The following is a 16,978-nucleotide window of genomic DNA, read 5'->3' on the forward strand; positions in this document are numbered from 1 at the left end:
CTTCTGGTTCTGTTTTTCTGCGTCTCTCTTCCAAGAAGTTCTAGCGCTTACCGCTTAACTAGCTGGTGTGGTCCTGTCCGAGTCGTTAGTTTACTCATGGCCAAATTGAAACAATTCCTTTCTTCAGAGCTTTTGTGAGAATCTATTTTTGAAAATGGCGAATGCCATGAATATAAATAACGATGTTAAAGCACCTCGTATCCTATTTATTTTCCAACCCTCATGATATACTTAATACCCTTAAGTTCAGTTACTAGTCTGACTCATGAGGCCAGAGACCATGTGTTTTGATTTCTGTTTCACAGTTAAGACTCAAAAACACGTATGCAGTCAGCAGATATTACTGCTTGTGTGTCGCGTGTGCCCCCTACGGGGTGGGGTAGGTCATAGCACGCCTTAGGAGGCCACAGTCCAGCAGCAGGGCCGAGGGGCGTACCTGGATATCCTCTTGTCCATTTCTAGTTCCGTTAAGTGCAGAGAGCAAGCTTTGGGTCCTTGGAGGAATTAAAAGCGAGGTTTACCACATATTTTGTGGTGAAGGTGACCTTTGAGTGGGGCCTTGTGAAATAGTTAGAATTTAGGTAGACTTCTGAGTGATGCAACTTGTTGCCATTTTCTAGCTTCAGAGAAGCAGTTTGTCTCTTCTGTGTGACATGAAGCGTCGTGTTTCCCTTGGCTCCAGCCTAAGCACGTGACTGTATTTACCTCGTCACGTCGGGTGCTTCCCAGGAAGACGCAGTGGAGTCTGGCTGGATGAGGGCGGGGCCCGTATATTTTTTGCCTTCTCTGGGACCAACTTGCCATCGTTGGACAGGCAGTTGGTGTTCTTTGCTCCTTTCCCCTACGCTGTGAAATGTTTTGGGATTCGTAATGGGGATTCTACCCTTTGGGGTATTCTGCACTTTGGTCAGTTTCAATGGTGGAAGGCTTAACCAAGGTGCTGCCTTAATAATTTGACTTATGCAATGCTCAGGTGCAGCCGTTTCTGTGCTTAATGGATTTGCATGCAGTTGTAGTTAAGTTTGAAAAGTTACGTTCCCATGTGTTCATGACCTATCCCAATTAAAGATAATTTGTTAGTGACTTGGCACAAACGACTCACTTTATGTGACCGCCCTGGTGAAGCAGCCATCTCACTGATTTATGTGAGGATATTTTAGCGTGTTAGGTGATAACGTCTTGCTTCCTTCCCAGGTGGGCCCTTTAGGCGTTCCATCATGTAGGCACATGGCGTCCAGCACTGGTGAACCCAGGAGCTTGTCCCGTGCCTGCCGTCAGCGGAGGGATGCGCTCCTCACGATCGCGTTGCAGGTGTAATGGGCGAAGGAAGCTCAGGGCTGCCTGTGGAAAGTTCACGGCTTTGATGGTGTGCACAGCGTATTTCAAAGCTGTACAATGTTTAAAGATAGGAATTCCAAAACCATACTTTCTCAGGCTTTCCTATACTTTTTTGCAGATAAACTTTGACTGTATTAAAAGTGAAACTAGTGATGGAAACTTACCTAGGTTCATATCCTGGAAAAGAATTTAAAACAATAAAATCTACTTCCTAGAGTTTGGTGGATGCTTCATTTTTATCTGCCAGCTTTAGTAGTAAAGATTTCCTGAGTAGGAAAAACAGAATAAAAGAATTTTCATAGTAAGACTGGGAGGATGGAGCAATATATGAACAAAGTAAATGTGATGTTTTAAAAATAGATTTTTAAATTTCCTGAACACAGGCATAGTTAACTTGGTTTTCATGGCAGGAGCATCTTCATGTTTAGACTGGGCATGAAAACATAGGTGGGGGGTCCACTGGGGCGCAGAGCACTGAGTCAAGCCGGGACTGGCGTGTGTGGGCCAGAGCTGTTGGTAAAGCTTTCCGGGGGTGCTGGAGTGGGGCTTGGGGCATGAGCTGCATCTTGAAGCCCCTTAGGCTTCTGTAAACACTTGAGTATCCACGCGAGGCTGGGCTCCGCTGGGCTTTGGCATCACGATGAAGAAGGAGCCAGTCCTGCCCAGCTGACCTGCGTGTCAGAGGATGCGATTGCACGGAAATGCCGCTGCTGCTGCTGACGGTCGCTGTAAGTTAAATGGCCACAATTTTCTGTGTGCTTTATGTTCGTTATTTTGTTTAACCCTCGTAACAATTCTCTACAGCTTTGTTTTATTATCCCTGTTACACAGTTGAAGAATCTGAGGTTCAGAGATGCTCTGGAAATTGCCCAAAGTGTAGAGTTAGATGATCAAGATGGCAGACCTGGGATTTTAATTCATGTCTGTGTGTTTTTCTTTCTACGTGACACTGCTTCAAAAAAGGGTAAACCAGTAAGCGGAGAAACAGAGTTGTTATGAGTGACCATGGCATGTTTTGTGGACAGTGAAGAGTTTGGTCAGGTGCTGGAGATTACTGCAAGGTAAAGCTGCTTGGGCCGGGGAGACTGGACTCTGGATAGTCATGGTAAAAAAAATAATAGTAATAAGTGTTCGTAGGATGAAAGAAGACAGTGCTTCCGGTTTGGGCGGCATTCCAAGACCATTAAAGATTGTTGTATTCAAATAGAAGTGTTGAACAAATCATATGTGAGCATAAAAATCAGTTCAGTGCATTTATCTACCAGTGTGGCTATTTGGGAGTTGACAGCATTGGATGTATCTAATTTATTGTGGTTATAATAATCTTCAAGAAGTAGTATGAACACCAGTCGCCACGATACTGTGATAGTGGACCTAGTTAGACTCTTGAGACAAGAATGTAACTAGTTATTATAGATGGGAGGTGTTTGAGAAACAGCTGTTTTAAATGTTTTCACCTAAAATGGCTTATCTAATATTTTTATCCCAAAGCTTGGTAGCGTGAGTTGATTTTTATCACAGTAATACTTGCACGTGGATAAATGCTAGTGATGAAGAGCAGCACTGTTCTAACTCCCGTTTCTCTCCCACCTACTTCCTGTCCTGGCTGTTCACCAAAGGCTTATATTTTCTTTTCTTTTAATCGGTTTTGGAATTTTGTGTATTGATGTCTTTCCTATCTTGGTAAGTGGAGATTTAGCTCTTCTCTCTTTCTTTCTTAGTCATGCAACCCAGCTTTTCCCTGCTACCTAATCATCCCAGTATTACTCTGTTGTAATAATTGGTTAACTCATTATTTAAACTGTGTCAATATTGTGCCCAGATGATCCAAGTAGAGTAATATGATTATATTTCCTTTATTGTTTAGCTCTTTTTCTCTCATGATAAAAATTGTCTTATTTTTTCCAGTGATTTAGTTTCTTTACCTATTGTGAATCTTCCTGCATCTTCAATCATTTCTAAATATTCAAACAATAAGGTGATTTATTAGTTCTTCTGTTTTTTTCCTGGAGCCCTCCATCCGGGAGTCCTCTGTCCCCTGCTCTCTCCGGGTTGGTTGCTCAATGGGCCTGATGCCCAGCTGAATCCCTGAACCCCTTTTATCATCATCTTGGAAATTCCCGCTGCCCCTTACTTCTGCCACATCCTTTGTTTCCTGAATCTTTTATCTTTGTCTTTCTTTGTTTAACTTCTTTTTGTTGGAACATAACTTAAGTATGGTCCTACGAAAGAATTTGTTTGTAAGTCATGATTTTTAAGACTTGTATATATTTTCGATCTATGGTTGGGAATCTGTGTATGTAGGGGGCCAACTTAAATTACGTGTGAGTTTTTGATTGGGCAGGGGTTGTTGCCCCTAACCTCTGTGTTGTTCACGGGTCAACTGTATGTCTAAAAATGTTTTAATTCTGTCCTTATTCTTGATTGATAGTTTGGCTGGGTATAGATTTCTAGGCTGGTTCATTCCGAAATTTGAAGGCATTTTTCCATAGTCTTCAAACTTGTAGAATTATTATCGAGAAGCATAGTAGTTAAGAGTTTAGTCTCTGAAGCTAGACTCCATTTGAATCCTAGCTTTAAGCACATTATTTAATTTCTCTGTACTATAATCTTCTCATTTTTGAAATGAGTTTATAAATAGTACTTTCCTCATACAGGGTTTGGTGTATGGATTAAATTACTTACTATATGTAAAGCATTTAGAACAGTGCCTGGAACTTGAGGGCTTTGTATGATCATCTGTTGTTATTATTCCAGATCCTTTATATGTGACCCTTTAAAAGATTTTAAGTTTTGGCATCTGCTCTTTTTCCTAGATATTCTAAAATTTTGTGATAACGTTTAAAAATAATGTACTATAAAGGTGTTTGGCACCTCTGAGTATGTGTGTATGGGGGTGTTGTTTTGGCTAATGGGCTTGATTGTGGAATAATCTGGGGGAGAACCAGCTGTTTTGTTGCCCACTGCTAAATGTCGGCATCTGAGCATATTCCTCTGGTTGTTCAGTTTCTCTAGATGAGGCCCTTCCAATCCCATACCTGTGACTTTACTCCTGCTGCAGCATTCTGAGAGCCGAGGGGCAGGTGTGCGCTGGGGGGAGGTAGAGATAGGAGGACGAGGCAGAGGAGGAAGAGGAGCTAGTATTTACTGAATGCTTACTGTGTGTTAGACACCATTCTAAGAGCTGTAGCTCATTTAATCCTGAGATCAACTCTGTGACTTCGAATCTATTATTATCGTCATTTTATAGATGAGGAAACTGAGATATAGAGACATTAAGCAGCTTACCCAAGGTCACACACCTCTCCTGATTGACAGAGCTGAACCTGAACCCAGGAACCACTCACATTCCACACTCAGCCTCTTGGAAAATCACCCATTTTTGTCCTTGTCACAGTCTTTGCTATACCCAGTGTCCCCAGGGTTGGTTTCTGTGGGTCACTCTGCCAGGGGAGTGAGCCTTCAGTGTCTGATGCCTGGTTATATCTGTAATGGCTCCAAGGGAGGGAGCATCCTCTGGCTGTGTGGGTGCCAGGCTAACCTGCTCTGTGAGTGGCTCTTCGCCCAAGCCCTCTGGGTTCAGCCCAACCTGCGCCTCTCCCGGCACCTGGAGCCTCATTCCTGAGCCTTCCCTGGGCTCGCTTCTGCCAGGAGCCTCTCTGCAGGCACTCCGTTGGGGCTTGCTCTGTTCTGTGAAACCAGTTGCCACCCCTCATCCGTTTTCTGCCTCTGTGTGCTGTGGTTTGGGTACCTTGAAGACGGCTTTTGTGTTTGCTTTCATGCTCCTTGTGAGGCGATTTCTAAGAGAAGGATTAGAGTCATCTTTACTTTGACATCTTAAATCAGAAATCTCTCGTTAAGGTATTTTTCAAAGGTTCTTAAAGGCATTAAAAATAGATTTATTTTCCCTAAACAAAAAACAGAATATAATAGAATTGTATTTTATTAGGAACATAGAATTTGTCAAAATAATGGCATTGTTCACTTTTTTCTTTAGCAGTTTGTTTTGTTTAATTTTTTTCTCCTAATAGAAATAAATTATCATGTCTGAAAGTAACTTAGACACATAGAAAACACTGTCTTTTGGGTGTATTTTTGCTAGAGAGGATGAGAGAGAGATGTGGGTATAAAGCAATAACTTTTTTGGTAATAGTCTCCCAGGGAAGCAGCTTCAAGCTGCATCATGTCAAAATGAGAGTGAATGAGGTCATTACTGAAGTCCGGGGCAAATAAATATTTCCGTAACTCTAGGATCTGTTCATGATTATTAATAGGTGAACCTGTGGATTCTCAAGACAGACTGCTTGGTTTTGAGCCGAGCCCCTTTCTGTATGATTTGGGACAAGTTACTTACCTGTCTGTGCTGTGGTTGCGTTATCTGTACAGAACGTAACACTTGCCTTCTGAAGAGCTTGTGGTGACGGAAGGATCCAGTCCACAGACCGAGCATAAAGAGCTCGTTCGGTCTGCGTTCCTGTTACTTCTCACTGGACTCACTGCCACGCTTGCGTGTTTTAGCCCATCTGCATTTCCTTCCGAGGCCGAAACGGTGGGGCCACAGCCTCTCTGCTGAGAAGTGGCCTCGTGATTGGTCTCAAAATATGGGACTGGGATGTGAGGCAGGAGGCAGGGAGGGGCTGGGAGCAGGGTTGGAGGTGTCCTAGCTGGCAGGGAGGCTGGGCTTATGTCACTAGTTTTATTCCAGGTTTTGGATTCTGGGACGGTGGGCACCTCATCTGTGTCGCTTCCTGATCTGCAAAGCGTTCTCGATTGCGTCTTAAGCAGAGCTCATTCTTCCTGCCTACTTCCTGCCTACTTCCATCTGAGTCCACAGAACCTGACTTTTGGCCTCAGGTGTACATGGAGCCACCTGTTAGTCCTTCTCCAGGGAGGCTGTTAGGCACAACGCAGAAATGCGGCTGTGGTGCACTGGGCAGCGAGCAGGTATCATGTTCTAATAGGAGGTTTGGGCCCTAAGTCTATTAAAGTCATCTCTGGGATATCGTCTCGGATGGGGTGGGAGGGTGGGGAGAGAGACAGAACATAAGAATCTATGCTGGGCAACATTTGGGTATTTCTAATTGGGTCCACCCACACTCTCGACTCTGAACTTCCAAAACAAACATGCCTGTGCGTTTTGCCCAAGATTATGCTGCCGGGTGTTTTTATTGTACCTTCTGGCAACCTACGTTTGGTTTCTCTTCCTCATCGTTGCTGTTTTATGGGATTCTTGCTGGCATTTGTTGTTTTTTCCACTTGGCCTAGTTAGATTTGGTCTTCTCGAATACAGAGGAAGTTGTCTCCATCCCACGGAACTTTGCCCTAAAATAAATCGAAAGAGGACATTCTGTGTAAATGTGTGCTCCCATTTTCCTTTTCAAGCTCACATCCGACCTTGCTTTCTCCAGAACCGCATTCAAAGCAGAAACCAATATTGTCTGTCTCAGCTTTATTCGTTTCTTTCTTTGCTTCTTAAAATTTTAGAGTTTAAGGAAGTATTTGTTCATCAGATCTTTAAAGTAGAAAATAACATTGGAAATAGCATTGTTGTCAGTAAGGTCTATTTTGTAAATTCCTTGGTAGCAGAAATAAATATTGAATGGCTTTGTTTATAAGACAATGTAAGTTAATGTTTAAACTTGGGAAGTGTATTTTATTCATTTCATTCAAACAGTTTAAAAACAAAAGTGTAGAGTCCATCCATTTTTTTCCACTTACTTTTGAAAAATAAGTTTTTCCACTTATTTTCACAATTTTGGATTTTCATTTTTCCCCTCTTCAGGAAATTTTCTATAGGTGACATTTGTGACCAATTAGAGAATTATTTAGACAACATGACCAAAGAGCTCTTTCTTGTCTCCTAGTCCTTAAAATTTTTCTTTTCCCTTAGTTATACCTCAAGGGGAGTCTGGATCTATAATGTTAATTGACATTTTTCCCTAGTAATGAAGGACTTAAGAGAGCAACATCTCTTAAAAAAAAAAAAAGCGTTGTTATATTTTAGATTAGCACTGAGCGATAGAAATACAATGAGTCACATGTAACTTTAAATTTTTTAGTAGCTACATTAAAAGGAAAATAAACAGGTCGAATTAATTTTAACAATACATTTTATATAACCCAGTATCTCTACAATAATCATTTCAACATATAATCAGTATAAAAACTATTAATGAGATTATTTATATTCTATCTTTCATGTAGAGACTTTGAAATCGGGCACATCTCAGTTCAGATTAGTTGCTGCCATATTCAGTTGCTACCACATTGGCCCTGCTCAATTTTGACAGTTCCGTTGAGGCTGGTGACTGAGCTGCCTGCTAGCCCCAGCGGGCTTATTAATGTGCACCCTAGAACCTTGGATAAAAGGTATTTTAAAACCTTTCTATTTGGAAATAATTTCAAACTTACATCGAAGTTGCGAAAAAAAAGTAAAAAGCATGCTCAGTGTTTACTCACATTCACCTATTTTGAACCTGTGCTTACTTGCTCCCGTGTTTGTATGTGTGCGTGCGTGCGTGCGTGTGCATCCCTCTCAAACCATTTGAGAATGTATGTCTTAATTTTTTCCCTAAATACTTCAGCGTGTATTTCTAAGAATAAGGGCCTTCTCTCACGTAGCCACAATAGCCCGGTTATTGACTTCCGGAAGATTACCATCGATTCACTACTTTCGTATACTTCTGTCACCTTTTTCCCTCTAGCGTGGGATCTATTTGGGATCATATATTGCATTTAGCTGTTGTGGATCTTTTTAACTACGGAACAGTTCTTCAGTTTTTGTCTTTCACGACATTGACGTTTCAGAAGAACACCCCTCTCCCTCGGCATTGGGGATTTCCTCATTTTTATTGTTATTATTCAAGTTATAATTCAAGTCAGTTGTCCCCAGCCAGATACTCCATTCGTGATGTTGGATGTTGTCGCCTTCTCAGGATGTCACATGTGGAGGCACACGGTATGTCTGCCCCTCACTGCTGATGTTCATTTTGATCACCTGGGCAAAGTGCTATCCGATTTCCCTGCTATGTCTGTGTTTTCCTCTTGCATTTGATAAACAGTCTGTGGGTCACTCTAAAACCATGCGAATATCCTGTTCCTTATCAGAATTTCCTCCCTAGGTTTATTATCCATTGATGATTCTTGCTTGAACCAGTCTTTACTATGATGGTTGCAAAATGGTGATTTTCAACTTCAGTACCCCCTCTACAGAATATTGCCAGGGGACATTCTATATAAACGAGTGCTCCCATTCTCCCCTGTTCATCCATCATCCATCCATCCCTCCATCCATCCTCCCTCCATCCATCCTCTATCCATCCATCATCCATCATCCATTTATCCCTCCATCTCTATCTCTCTCCTCCATCCATTCATCCATCCAAATCATTCATCCATCCATCATCCATCCATCCATTTTCATCCTCCATCATCCATCTATTCACTCATCCATCCATCCATCATCATCTATTCTTCCTTCCTCCATCATCATCCATCCATTTACTTATTACCAGTATGAACTCATAGGTTCCAATTTTTTTATTGTTTATTAAACATAATTATTTATAGTTTTGCTCAAATTGTTCTAGACTTGGCCACTGGAAGCCCCACCAGGCTGTTGTCCCTTTGGTGCACCCCAGTCACTGGCCGTACCTCTCTACTTTCTGACATAACAATATATTCCAGTCTCATCTCTGCTGTACTCACCCTGCCCCAGTTCTGGAAACAGTCATATCTCCAGGGAGAAGTGCTTTTGCTTTTGGAGCTGGATGTGGTGTTAGAAACCAGTATCTGGCCTCTGTGTTCATCGTTACTGGGGTGTCATTGCCATTAGGCCCTTTCAGTGGATACATACCTAAAGTATACATACACACGTACTGTAGAAAGCTGGGCCTGGTCGGGAGACAGGACACACAGCAGGTTGAACAGGGAAATTTTAATATGAAGAATTATTAACTGATAAAAGAGTAACTATAAGATATGAGGAAACTCTGTATGGCACCCTGGGAATGAGGGAGAGGACCCAAGGAAGGACAAGCTTGGATGGGGTTCTGATCTCACGGGAGAAGGTGTAGTTCATCCCAACAGATAGCAGAGCAGTTTGTCGCCTTAGCCAGACTGGAGCTGGTCTGGAGGCAGGTGATAAACCACCCTCTGGAGGACAGGGAGGGCAGCAGGAGACCACCATCTGGTGGTGTGGTATGTGGGGGCAATCTGGGGACAGAAGGCTTTCAATGTGATTGGGCCATGTGGGGTCTGGGGGGAGGAGGAGGGCTTACAGAGGGATGACCACTCCATGGGTGTCCTTCTGGATCCTAGGCAACTGGGATACAGACAGGTGTCAGAGTCTCTGGTTTCTCTGTGGAGCGCACTGTAGAAAGGTCACTAGGCCAAGGCTGGGAGGTCACAGGACGGACCGTTCTGAGCCAGTGACTGCGGTAGCTTCCCCTGGATTTCCCCCACTCCCACGCAGCATCCCCCACTCCCAAGATCCCTGGGGAAAGCAGGATGTCTTCATCTTTCTACAGTGTCCGTCCAGTGCCTTCTGCTGAGAAAGCTTCACTCTGTGCTTCCATTAAGGGAGAAAGCCTTAACAGTTCCATCGTTTACTACAGAGCAAACGTTAAAGGGTGAATTTGGAGCTGGGAGGTGATAAACTCACACACATACACACACGTATATTTTAGAAATCATGAGTTTATGCTAATATTTCCAATTCTACATCACCCCTGTGGCTTCCCCTATTTCATATTTCTATTTTTTTCTTCCCTAGTTTGCCCAATAATACACCTAAAATAATTTCAGAATTTCTTCACTCATATTATTACTAAAAACAAACCTACTAAAAAGATCTTAGGGACTGAATGTTTGTGTCTTCCCCAAATTCAGATGTTGAAGCCCTAATTCCCAGCATGGTGGTGTTTGGGGACGGGGTCCGTGAGGTAACCAGGGTTAGAGGAGGTCGTGAGGGTGGGCGCTCAGAATGGGATCAGTGCCCTTGTAAGAAGAGTCACTCAGAGAGCTTGCTCCGCCCCCCGGTGGACAGAAGAGGCCACGTGAGCTCATGGCGAGATGTTGGCTGTCCACACGCCAACAGAAGAGGCCTCGTTACAGAACCTACCCCGCTGCCACCACCTCGTTTCTCACAGCCTCCAGAACTGTGAGAAATGAAGCTTTGGCTGTGTAAGCTGCCCAGACTATGGTATTTTGTTTGGCAGTTTGAGCTGAGTAAGACAGAAGTTCAGAATCTGCCTCAAGTTCTTCCTGCCAGGCCACGCACCCGCACACTGGGAGGACACGGTGAGTATGGACAGCCTCAAAGTGCTAGGTTTAGTCTTCAGTGTGGGCAACTAATTCATTTGAAATGCAGTTGGGTATGTTTGCTTCATTTTCACTTCAGTTTTGGATTTTTCATCTTTCCATTCTTGTTGATTTAATTGCGTTTTGAATATGTAGAACATTAACATGTTCTACATATTCAAAATTTAAAAATTTAAAAACACATAAAGAGGTATACTCAAAGAATCGATGCTCCTTACCTTAATTCTTCCATCCTGTCCACACACCTAGTAGATACTTCATTACTTTCTGATTTATTTTTTCTATTGCCTAAGCATATATATGTTGTCTATATATATTTTATAATGTTTTCTTTCTTCTTCTTTCTTTGACAAAAGAGAGTATAATATATGTGCATTATTTTGCCTGTTTTATTGAGATATAATTGACATATAACATTGTATTAGTTTTGGTCACATATATTTATATATTTTTTGTACTCTGCTTTCCACTCATTGTCTGGAAGTGACTCCATGTCAGCTCCTGCGGATCATTCTCATTCTTCTTTACAGTTCACAGTGTTCCACTGTGTGTATGTACCAGAGTTCGCAAACTACCTCCAAGCTTGAATATTTAGGAAGTTTCCTGTGGCTCCTGATGATAAACAATGCTGCAGTAGATAACTTGCACATACGTATTTTGTGTTGTTGGAGGTGTACCTCCAGGATAAGTTCTTAGAAGTGGGATTGCTGTGTTGGGCTATGAAGACTTACGTGGTGTTGTTAGATACTGCCATTTCCCTTCCATAATGATTGAATCATTTTGCATTCCCTCCAGCAATGTATGGAAATACCCTTTTCTTCTACAGCTTCATCAACAGAATGTATGATCAAGCTTTTAAGCTTTTGCCAGTCTGCTAAATGAGAAACGACACCTCGATATAGTTTTAATTTGGATAGCATTTATTATAAGTGAAGTTGAACATGTTTTCAAATATTTAAGGACTACTTTTATACCTTTTGAATTGTCTAATCGTGTCTTTTGTCCATTTTTCTCTAGGCTTTTTAAACACTTGGATTTCTTCAGATTTTAAAAGTTCTTTAGGTTTATTGGGGGTATTAGTCTTTTGTTTGTGATATGTATCACAGATACTTTCTCCCAGTTATTTATCTTCTGACTTTGCTTATTATATTTTTTTGCTATGCAAAAGTTTAGAAAAATTTTTATATAGTAAAATTTATTAGTCTTTTATTGCTTCTGGATTTTGAGTCATAATTGAAAAGCTTTTTCCTGCACCATCGATATAGAGGAAATCACCCATATTTTTTTTTAGGTTCAGGAAGAGACTCATAACAGAATACTGCTAGTAAGAAAATCAACATATCTTTTGTATTATTATGGAATCTTTCATCCATGGCTTTTTTACAGCAGGACAAATGGTAATTAAGGCAGATTGGTTTAAACTCCTGCAAATAGATAAAGAACAGAGAGATTGCCATTTGGGTAAAGTCAGTGACAGAATTCAGAATGTAACTCATTTTTAAGAAACTCCAGTTCCTTTGTCTATTTTGAGTCAGTCCCTAATAACAGCCAATCCACTCCTTCTGAGATTCATATCCGTTAACCCAGGTCCTTTTGGTTAAGGTGGTTTCTTCCTGATTTCGTAGAGCATTTTGCCAAGTCTCATGACCGTCTCAGAGCTCTGCCATGTTATTGCAGGGCTGAGGTTATCTGGAGAGAGGTTACAGGCCGTGACATTTCTTAGCCTGTTCTCCGTGACCCTGGCTGAGGAGAGACTTGGGATAGTGATGATCTCTCTGCGTGGAGCAGGTGGGGAAGTACGTCATCAGATCCCTTTCTCGGTAGAGATTGTGTGAAAAGCCCCATCTTCGAATGAGCTCACAGCAGTCCAGAGGCTGGGGGACAGCTGCTCCCCTCTGTTACGGAACAGTTGAAAACAGTGTGTTAGTGATGCAGTTTCATGCGGTGAAAATGAACACGGGGACCTGGGAGCAATGAGTTGGTGCTGATCCGTGTCTCTGAAACTCCCCATGTGATGAAGGGCTGGAAAGGAGGAGGCATCTGTTCTAGCTCTAATGCTCACAGGCCGTGTGACCTACTGCCAGCCGCTTCCTGACCTTTAACTTTGGTGGTCTCTATGAACTTTTCCAGCTCTAAGTTTCCAAATTCTATTTCCTTTTCTACTTGTAATATATATAGTTTCTTACATTCTGCAAACTGCTAAACACTTTTGAGTCTTTGTCCTTTTTTTTTAAAAAAAAACTAAACATTCACTTCGTCCTAAAAATTTCTTTTTGAACATTCTTGGACTTGAGAGTATTGCTCAGATAAGTTGATTGGTATTCGACATTTTGTCGTTTCCATTTGAGTGTAAGCTACATGGAAGCAGGCTTGGCTTTGGCACCTTAAATTAAAGATAAATAGTGTATTTCTTTCTGGCGTAGCTTAGTGCTACAGGGTAAAACCATTCTAGGGGCTTAGTGACATGGAGTTAGGCCCTGAAGTTTCAATTTTTTTACCATATAGACCAGCAACTAAACTCTGTTTCCTGGCCCTAAATTGTACCTTCTGTAACTATGGCCAAATGTTATGAAAACTCATTGTTGGGTGCAGAAAGGTTTGGGTGAAAGTGAAAAGTTTGGCTTGATCCTTATAGATCTATTCCAGTCACTTGAAAAACACTCAAAATATGGTAACGAATTCATACTGAAACCATGTCCAATATTAGTCTCCCATCCCAGCCCCCAGCGTGTGTTCTGTTTCACTTATATAATGGAATTTCCTTCATGTCTGAAGAATGGAGAATTTAATTATTATAAAAATTAGTTCCAAGCTTGTATGACATTTATTGGGAACATTTGGCCCAGTGTTTGAGCAGGTATCTTATTTTTCTTATGTGGAAAAAGAGCCAATTAAATTTTCACAGATGTGCCCCAGAGCCAGATGTGCCCTTGAGGTAGCCACGTCCCTTTCGTAATGGTCAAGAGCACAAAGCACTTCATGCTGCCACATGACAGTCAATGGTTATTGTAGATTTAGCTTAATCTGGAAGGATTGCCAAAACTTTCATTTAGTATGAAATTCACTTAAGTTCCAGGCATTTATAATAACTACTATAAATGGAAAGCTTTTTTCTAGAATAAATTTATGCCTGGAAAGTCAACTTTTCATATTTTTTCCTAGTGAAGATGAATTGTGATTGTTTTACTGTTGACATTTAAAAAAAAAAGTAAAAACACCTGTGTAGACTATTTCGACCCTGTTTTCGTTCAACTCATTTGAAAAATACTGAGCATTTTCCTTGTGCTAGCCACCATGCCGAGCGCTATAGGGGTGAAGATGATAAACACAGATTTTAGTCATGATGGTATATGTGGTTGCAAGTACAGAAAGACTACTTATATTGGCTTCAGCAATTAGTAAAAGCAATGTATTGGCTCATGGAACTGAAAACATCCAAGGAATGTCAGGTTTGAGTCTTTGCGACCTGTCGTCTCCATCTCTCTGCTTCTCCGTTGGCTTCACAGGCCAGCTCCTTCACCATGGGAACCTCAGGCTAAGAGTCCCCCAGTTAGTTCTCCTTCCAGTGAAAAAGGGAGACTGCTCTTCGCCAGGAAAGGTGCTGGGCTTGACTCTTGTGTGTGTGGAGTTAGTCGTGGGTCCAAACTGGAACCGGCACTGTGGCCAGAGGGAGGCTCTGATTGGCCAGGCCCGGCCAGGGGTGGGCGGGGTCATCCCTTTCCTGCCCTGGAGCCGAGCGAGAGGTTTCCAGGGGAAAGCCAAGGCTCCGCCCATTCAGGGAGTGGCGGGGGTAAACCGCTCCCATTGCCTCCCGCAGGCCTCTGCCCTCCTCACCCACAGCCTCGAGGAGGAAGAAGGAACTTCCACAGCAACAGCAACGAAGGGTGGTGGTGCTGTGGCAGAGAACACCCGGCCGAAGTGGGCGCACCAGCGCGAGCACCTCCACACAGGTCTTAAAGTGTAACGAATAACAATAAAAAAAGTGAACGCTTGATATTACATGTTTAAAGGAAGCGTAATTTGGTGAAGGAGCATGGCAGTTAGCCTTATTTTGGACTTTCTCGGGCAGCAACCCTGTTGAGTCAGCGTCTGATCACTCTCTGGGCGGAGCTGGAAGAGAACTCCATAACTGACCTGAGGCCGGCAGAGGCTGGGCAGTGACTCTCACTTCCATGTCCCCAGGGGTGTTGAGCATTCATTTCCATATAATAGGGGCTGGTTCAGTACTGTGACATTGAGCCAGCCACCTGATTGATGTCGCACCTTCTGTAGGGGAGACTGGTGAGCAGGTGGCAAGGTGATCCTAACTGCCCCAAGGCAGAGCCAGGACTGCCAAGGGACCAGAGATGGAAAAGGGGACTTTGTGGATGGAGGGGAGATCACAGGACATTCCTGGGCAACGTGGCTTTTGAGGTAGGGCTTGATTATGACCAAGGTCCCTCCTGACAGGGAGCACTACCTCCCTGCCTCTGACCTCCCCTCGTGGCAGTCCCTGAGGACTGCTTTTCTCATGTAGCTATAAGCACTCTTGAGTGGGAAAGAGTTCCCCACACTCACCTATAAGGCGGTCCTGAGAGGTGTCCCGGGCTCAGGTGAGTGAGAGTCCCCCTGCTGACCTGTGAGGACTCTCCTGACAGGTGTCTCAGAATCAGGTGGATGAGAGTCCCCATGCCCACCAGGGAGGTGTCACAGAGCTCAAGGAGCATAATCTAGTGGGCAGGTGAGTTTAGGTAAGGTAGATCTACTCCTGAGTGCTAAACTGAGCTCACTGTGAGGACGGAAGCAGGAATGTGGTCTGACTGGACCTGGGGGGAAGCCGCTTGTGCTCTGGTGGTGCCCGCCCACCCCCCACTGTTGAAACTACAGTGGCCGCTAGTAGGCATATTCAGAGAGCTGTAATTTTATTTGGTGGAGTTTTGGTAATTTGGTGACTAGTGAAAGTGCATTTTTCTGGGAAATTTATCAGAAATTGTTTTGTATTTATTTGGTCTCTAGATTCAATAAACCTCAAATAGTAATGTAGACATTCAACTTATAGGGCCACTCGTAGCTGTCGAGTACAAGTCATATTCACTGAATTGAATCCTCATTTGGTTTTGTTAAGTTTGTTCCTGAGCCACTGAGTGTCCTCCCCACACCCTCTACCGTGCACACACCCCTCCTCTGTATGTGTGTGTTGGGGGGCGTGGGGCAGGGTGGGACACACACATGTGCACACACACCGAATTAGATGGGTGTCATCTCTCTTAGAGGTAGAGGTCCCACAGAGGAGCCTGGGCTTGTTCCCCAGCCACCCACCACTCCTGCACTGGCCCTCCACTCCCTGTGAGCATGCTTTTCTCTACCTTGCCATAAGTGGTGCTAGTTTTGGGGGGCTTCTCTTAGCCCTGTGTTTCCCCTGAAGTGTGCCAACCACTTGGACTGCCGGTCCTAGAGGATCCTCCTGCTCTGGCACTCGGTGACTGCAGTCACTTGCTGCTTATTGCTTGTAGCACCTGCTGGGCATAGAACTCATTGCCTTTTAGTATTTTTAGGGGCGTATCTGGTATATATTGAGTTAGAGTCTTTGAGGGACTGCTGAGTTGCTAGAGATGGCAGGAATGAAGAACGACTGAAGAGTTAATGCATTTTAAGGTTATCTCTTGTTTTGAAAGCATGCTTAAAGAAACTGTTGCACTTTCAAAAGATCGATGTACACAGCTTGTATTATTTATCAACAGGAGTCCCATCTTCACTTTGTTGTTCATTTGCACACAGTTAGATTTGAATCCTGAAGACTAGAGATTTCAGGATTGGTTGTCTGTGGTGGGAAAATGTCTTGTGTGGCTGATTCATTCAGGGAAGGGATTGCATGGCCGAGTTGTTAACTTTCAGCATGCAGGGTTCCTGGAATAAGGAAGCAATTAAATACTAATCAGTTGTTTTAGATTTTATATTTGATACTTTCAAGTGAAAGTGGAAGACCATGTGCTCAGTGCCCATATTACTGACCTTTTGAAAGAATAAATTAAAAGGCCCGTGGTATAAAGAATTAGGATTTGGAGTCAGACCTTGCGTCCATTCTTGGTTCTAGACACTAGCTATATAATTTTTAACATGGTTCCTTAGCTGTGAAGCAGGGATTAGAAAATCATATAGGGCTATTATGAGGATTAAATAGGATAATGTATATATATCTCATATATAAAGTATCAGGTACAATGTTCAAGTCTGAGAAGATACTCAATAAATGGTAACTGCTAGGCTTCCTGTAGTGAACAGTAAGATTAAAAATAAACAATATGTCTAAGGACCAAAAATTTAAATGTGGGGATACTTC

At 42.8% G+C, this 16,978-nt stretch overlaps 1 protein-coding gene across 1 annotated transcript in view; it reads left to right on the forward strand.

The window, feature by feature from the left end:
- The window catches only part of TULP4 (TUB like protein 4), a 188,850-nt gene that overhangs the window by 47,000 nt on the left and 124,872 nt on the right, over window positions 1-16,978 (forward strand). The gene's annotated exons all lie outside the window — the stretch shown is intronic.

The sequence above is a fragment of the Pteropus medius genome, unplaced genomic scaffold (assembly GCF_902729225.1).
Source record: "Pteropus medius unplaced genomic scaffold, Ma_sr-lr_union100, whole genome shotgun sequence".
NCBI classification, from domain to species: domain Eukaryota; kingdom Metazoa; phylum Chordata; class Mammalia; order Chiroptera; family Pteropodidae; genus Pteropus; species Pteropus medius.